This window comes from Panthera tigris, chromosome E2 (assembly GCF_018350195.1).
Source record: "Panthera tigris isolate Pti1 chromosome E2, P.tigris_Pti1_mat1.1, whole genome shotgun sequence".
In the NCBI taxonomy this organism is placed as follows: domain Eukaryota; kingdom Metazoa; phylum Chordata; class Mammalia; order Carnivora; family Felidae; genus Panthera; species Panthera tigris.
Window position 1 is genome coordinate 29,096,344 of NC_056674.1, and position 6,591 is coordinate 29,102,934.

General features: G+C 47.9%; 1 long non-coding RNA gene across 1 annotated transcript; it reads right to left on the reverse strand.

Annotated features, from left to right (window-relative positions):
* Positions 1–795: 795 nt before the first annotated feature.
* Positions 796–6,281, reverse strand: LOC122234130. Its single transcript, XR_006211882.1, has 4 exons — positions 6,250–6,281; positions 3,016–3,059; positions 1,296–1,347; positions 796–906 (listed from the first exon to the last, which is right to left on the reverse strand). It is a non-coding gene; the product is annotated as an uncharacterized LOC122234130 (long non-coding RNA).
* Positions 6,282–6,591: the final 310 nt, after the last annotated feature.

Below are 6,591 nucleotides of genomic sequence, written 5' to 3' on the forward strand. Positions count from 1 at the left end.
TTGCCATGTCAGAAGTTGACTACCCTAAGGTCTGCATGCTGGACAGGCCACCTGTGCTCCAAATGACATCTTAGATGATCGCACGGCTGACAGTCGCCCCTGCCAAACGACCAGACATGTGATGGAGTCGCCTTAGTCCCTCCAGACCAGACCAGTCATCGACTGATGCCTCTGTGTGACGTTAGGTGGTGCCCAAATTTCTGACTTAAAGAATGCACCAGAGGGGCGCCTGGGTGGTTCAGTTGGTTGAGCACCCCAGTCTTGATTTCATCTCAGTTCATGATCCCAGGGTTGGGGGATCAAGCCCTGTGTTGGGCTCTGCACTGAATGTGGAGCCTGCTTAAGATTATCTCTTTCCTCTGCCCCTCTGCCCCTCCTCACTGCTTGCAGGCTCATTCTCTCTCTCTTAAAAAAAAAAAAAAATTAAACTAAATGAAAAGAATCCATGAGACAGAATAAGTTGGTGTTCCATTAAGTCTCTAAGCATTGGGTAGTTAATTTCTCCAGCAAGGAAGTAACGCAGTTAACAAATCATTCACCTGTCCCTAGCTCAGAGTTTCTTTTCAGTCTTCGAAAGAAAAACCAAACCAAATATAGTATGCCAAATAGTGATTGTTACACAGGGAGTTGGATTAAGGTATAAAGGAAGGGGAAAGCCAAACTAGCCGGAAAACTCTAACTGTACTAGTTATCCACTGCTGCATAACAAATTACCTTACAACTTCTTGGCCTAAATGAAACAAATCTTTATTATCCTACAGTTTCTGGAGGTCAGGAATGTAGGTGCGGCTTAGCTGGTCTTCTGGCTCAGTGTCTCTCAGAAGCTGTCATTAAGGCGTCAGCCGGGGCTATGGTCATCTTAAGCCTCAAGTGGGGAAGGATCCACTTCCCAGCTCGCTCATGTGGCTGTTGGCAAGATTCAGGTCCTCACGGGTTGTTGGTCAGAGATTCCCCGCCCGCCCCCCGCGCCCCCGCGCCCCAGGTCCTGGCCATGTGGACCTCTCTACAGGGCAGTTCACAGCATGACAGCTGGCTTTAACAGAACAAGCGAGAGGCCAAGAGGTGAACAAGACAGAAATTGCCATCTTTTGTAACCAGATCTCAGAAGGGAGACGTCATCATTTTTGCCTTATTCTATGGATTACAAGCGAGTAACTAGGTCCAGCCCACGCTCACAGGGAGGGGATTATAAAGGGCCTGAAGGAATGGGAGGGGGGGATTATGAGTGGCCATCTTTGAAGGTGCCCACTACCTTAATCTTCCAAGTAGTTAATGGGATTGTGCTGCAGATTTACCTGACGGCCAGCAGTGTTCTTGCCCTGACATGCAGAGAGCAGTGACAGCATCCTATTAAATAGGGTGTGACCATTACAAATGCAAAATAACAGACCACAATATCTGTCTTCCTGATGCATCTACATATCTGCCTTCTCACTCCTTGCCCCCGGTACCCTTCCTGTTTGTGAATCATTTTAGCCAAGTTCATGCAGCCTTAAGTCTCTGAGGCAAGGACATCTCAAGCTAGACTTTCCATGTTTGAGGTTCTGCTACTCTCTTGGCCAACCTCATGCATTCTTGTGTTCCTTCTGCCGGCTGCTGGTATTGATGGACCCGAATAGATCACGGGGACCTACCAACCTGAGCCATATTCATTATCGATGCGTCTAAGGAGCCTGAAATTCAGTTAATCTTATCTAAGCAGCTGTTATGTTGTTCCTCCTGAATCATGGGAAGCAGATGAAATAATCCTCCCCACCCAGCAAGAGGAAAAGACTCAACACGCACAATGGGATGTATATGAGCTCTGGGCATAAGATTCTTAGATGTCATGAGGATAGCTTCAATTTTTTTTTTAATTTCTTTAAAAATGTTTGTTTACTTTTGAGACAGAGAGAGACAGAGTGCGAGGGGGGGAGGGTCAGAGAGAGAGGGAGACACAGAATCTGAAGCAGACTCCAGGCTCCGAGTTGTCAGCACAGAGCCGAGGTGGGGCTCGAACTCACAAGCCCTGGGATCATGACCGGAGCTGAAGTCAGATGCTTAACTGACTGAGCCACCCAGGCGCCCCAGGATAGCTTCTATATTAAAGCGACTGTAAGAAGGTGAAAAATCAGCCATCTGGTCAAAATTAGCCCCTAAGTAAATCCCCCTGAATTCCACAGAAAGTACAGAACACGTGGTTTTGTGTACAGGCTCTCAAAAATCCTATCACATTGAGTGTTCTATGCTCTGCGTTGGAAAAGATCATCATTTCTTCACCTGAACCCCAGAGGAAGAGGTTGGCTTCATTGACTAGGCTTCTTCTACCCAACAGACTTGTTTAGTTTATGCCTAACAGGTTTGCAAGAGTTTATACGAGTAAAATGGATGTACGATGTGGTTTTACTGTTTGTGTTTTTTTTTTTTATTATTGTTATCGTATCAATAAGACAAAGACAACAAAGAACGAGGACAGACCACATGAGAACTCAGACAGTCTAGTAACAGTATAGCTCAGGGGCTGGTGAACTTATTCTGTAAAGGCCCAGAGAGTAAATAATTAGAAGGCCATGTTGCTTCTACGGCCCTGCCTCATATCGTGATAGCAGACAGTGCATAAATGAATGGTCATAGCAACATCTCAGCAAAACCTTTGTTACAAAAACAGGTGTCCGGTTAAACCTGGATGACAGGTCATGGTTTGCCAACCCTCGGGGTGGCTGAGCTCTTGCTTGCCTAGTCTATCTTGTGCTGAATCTCTGTAATCACCCATCTATGCATCCGTCCATCCATCCATCCACCCAGCCAGCTAGCCACTCACTGATTCAAATGCGTGCTATTGAGGGTCTACAGTGTAAACGAGGCACAGACATCTACAGAGGTGGGGCACCATTGCCTTTGTTTCATGCTGAGGCAAGAGGTAATCGTGGCTGTTCCTACACCTCTGACTGTCGCTGAGATTAGTGAAGGAAGGTAAGGCAAGTCCCCAAAGTCAGGACATCCCCTCTTTCACATTTAATTGCCTCCTACACCTACCTTCATTCCAAGCTGTCTCTTTTACTTCTTAACTCCTCCTTGAGCTGCAAGGAGGAAAAACAAACAAATAAGCAAATCTTAAAATTGGGGCTGCAACTCATAGAGCCTTTGCCCAGGCACAAGGTGTGGAGCGGGGAGATCAGCAGGCCCCGGAGCCAGGGCCCTGCACCCCCCTGGCAATCCTCTTGCTTTTTGTAAGGTTCCCCTTCCTGCCTTCTACTGTGTCCTTAACCATTATTTGTAAGATGTTCCTGTCGACCCCAAGCCTTCTCAGTGTTGTCGCTAGTTCCCTTTGGGAAACTATAAAGAACGTCCACCACCACGCCCAGGGTGCTGTCCTCAATCACTCAGTCCAGAAGGACTTCCAAAGTCAACCCACAAGCCCGCAGAAACCGGACAAACGGCAAATACCCGGAGCCCAGTGTTGTACGAGGCCATGACCTTGCCCTGAAAAACGTAGAACAAAACGACAGAGGGATGCTTGTGGACTTCCCGGGTTAATTTTTGATGTGGTAGAGATACACTGACAGATATACATGATAGATCCTTCAGCATGATGATGATAGGTCGTTCTGTAAGATCTGGGCGTTAAGGGTCACTGCGGGAAGGCTCTTGGGTTTGCCACTGAGTCATAGGTTGGCTCTAGCCATGAAGCGGCCTCTCGCCAGTTGCTGGCTGGGCTTTCTGATGTGTGCGCAGAGCTCCGAAGCCTCTTTGGTTTGAACAGGTGTTGAAAGCTGGGAAAAGCCAAAATATTTTGTTCTTTCTGGGTCACGAACTGTTTGCTGTTGGAAACATCTGCATGGACGGGTGTACGGGCTAAACATAACAGAAGCACAGCGAACGACGATAGCAGTCTTCGGTAGGGAGCCCCCTGAGGACCCCAATAAAGTCGATCTCTTAAGCCCAAGCCCCTTGCTTCAGGCCACAGTGGCAGGCAATGAATTATCCATGTTGGTTAAAAGGGCAAGGTCGCCTCATAACAACATTGCCCATATGCTGCAGCTAAATCAAGCCTGTCCCCAAATATCATTTGGGGAAGGTGTGCGTGTGTGTGTGCGTGTGTGTGTGTGTGTGAGAGAGAGAGAGAGAGAGAGTGTGTGTGTGTGTGTGTGTGTGTGTGTTTGGAGCGAGGTGATGATGTAGGCCAGCTTTCAAAAGCAGAAATCACCATAATTAGAGGAAACGCTACAAGTTCATTTCCTCAAAAATGAGCAAGTGAGAGAGAAGGAGTTTAAAGACTAGATGTTTAGACAGGCCCGCAAGCCCCCTTGTGACCTTGCTCTGATATTTAACAAAACATTAATCTTCTTGCCAGCAATTATAAAGGATACAGTGATATCGCTGGCTCTCGGAGAGTGAGTAATAGTAATCCCATTGTTCCCCTTTATTTATGCCTTGGTTGTACCAGGCAGATGAGGTAAGTTGGGGCTTTCATATGTTATTATTCCGCACTGGCAATACATAAAGGATGCTTGCACAAATATCTGTCTGTTTCCGAGGCACTGTTTCACACCTCCTTACAACTTGCGATCAAAGCGTTTCAACATTTTATTATGAAATCATGAAAATCCTCCTCTCGTTTACATATGAATCATGGCCTTGTTTGAAACCACCAGTGGACCCCAGTGACAGTGGCTTTTGAACCGCCAAGGGGAACAAGGTGTTAGATATTTGTTTCTTGAAGGCTGTGACTAGCCCGATAACCTTGCTGAATGCCGTGTGCCGGGGGACCGTCCAAGATCTCCAGCAAACACAAAAGCTTGGGGATGGGGGGCGGGGGTGGGGGATGCCCTCCACGAGGAGGCCAGTGGCTTCTCCTTCTCTTGTCGGGAAACAAAATTCGGTGTGAGAGCCTCCATTTGGGCGCGAAGGAGAAAGAAAAGGTTGCACACCTCGTAATTTCAACCTAAACCAAAAAAGCCATCTCTCTGCCTTCCTAAAATAAAACAAAATCCTTCTCCAGAGGCTGGGGTAGGGGCTTTGTTTTCCGTAAGTGCTGACTTCTAAGTTGTCAGCAGACTTTCTGCTCATGTTGGTCGGTGAAGAGGGGTGGGGGGGGGTGGGGGAAAGCAATTGCTTCTTTGGTGAGATTTGCATATCAACTGGGGATCTTCCTTTTCAGCTGGCCTCCTCTTCTGGGGACAATTAATAATCTCCTTTGGAATGTGGAGAGTAGGAGGGAAGTTGCCTGACCAACTTGGTGTCTCCAAGATATATACCGCCTGGGTATGTTGATTCTTTCCCTGGAGGCCAGGAGCAGGGGGTGGGAGAGGTGGGGGACGTGGGGGAGGGAGGGGAGGGGGGATAGAGGGTGGGGGAGGTGGAGGGGGTGTGGGGGGGTGTGGGGGGGGGTGTGGGGGGGAGGCATTGTTTCTCAGGGAGACTGCAAGAAATCAAAGCAATCATTTTAGGGAGGGACATTTTATTTGGGATGCGCGAAGAGCCATCTGCAGGTACAGAGGATAATTTTGGGCTTGACAAAATTCTATTGCCCTAAACTAGGTCTGTGCCTTTGATCAACTAGGTCTGTGCCTTTGTCCTGTTTTACCAAAAAGAGGAGACGCTGCATGCAGAAAGGGAAAGGAAGGAAGAGAAGTGGAAGGAGTTTCCTTCTCTAACGTGGTCAAGCTGAGTGAGGTTCTGCGTTGAATTCCAAGCCCCAGCCTGTGCCGGGTTGGGGGAGGGGGGGCGAGTGGGCCAGGCAGTGGAGAAGCAGCCAGAGCCCTGAGCAGCTCCCAAGTAAAGACAGAACCAGACTCTCCCACTGAAAACTCATCCTTCTGCTTTTTGTAGAGCAGGAAGTGGGGTAGATGAATGAGGGGTTGACACAGAGTTGCCAAAGTCTCCTCCAAAAGGACTACGGGCACAGTGACATGTCAGCACAGTCTTCTCCCAAAGTGTCAAGATAAATGCTTTTAGGTTTGAGCAATTCATGCACACCCTCTCTTGCCTGTGCGTGCCTCTTGCTGGCTTTCCTTCCAGGACACTACGAATTCCATTGGGTTGTGATGTAACATTCTTAGGTAAAATGTGTGACGTCATCTCAGTGGCGCCCTGAAGTTATGTGTAAATAGCTCACTGGGTGACTTTGAGCTTGCACCCTTTCACTTTAAGTATGCAATGATTTGTCAGACATAGAGGCAGTAACTTCTAATCCTCCCCCCTTCCCTCTTCCTTATTATTTAGAGATAATGCGGCAGTTAAGGCCCTACTTATTCTGCATCATCTTACCATGTGACTCCTGGCCACCAGGGGACCTTCCCTCAAGACCTGAGTTTCTCACACACCCCTATTTCCTCTCAGGCTATTGTGATTATTCATCTCCCTTCCTGTCCCTCAGAAGAATGGAAAGTTCTATTTGATGAACTAACTCTGAACAATGGGTAATGCCTCCCTGGAATGCCATGTTCAGAGGGATTCTGAAGGCTGGACTGGAGGGTCGAGGGAGTGACTTGATTGATTAGTGATGACCAAGAGTGATGTGGTAAAGATAGCTGCCATGGTCATGGATGAAAAAAGCAACGACCGTGCTGAGTTGTCACCATATCTGAGCTTGGGTTGCCCACCTTTCCC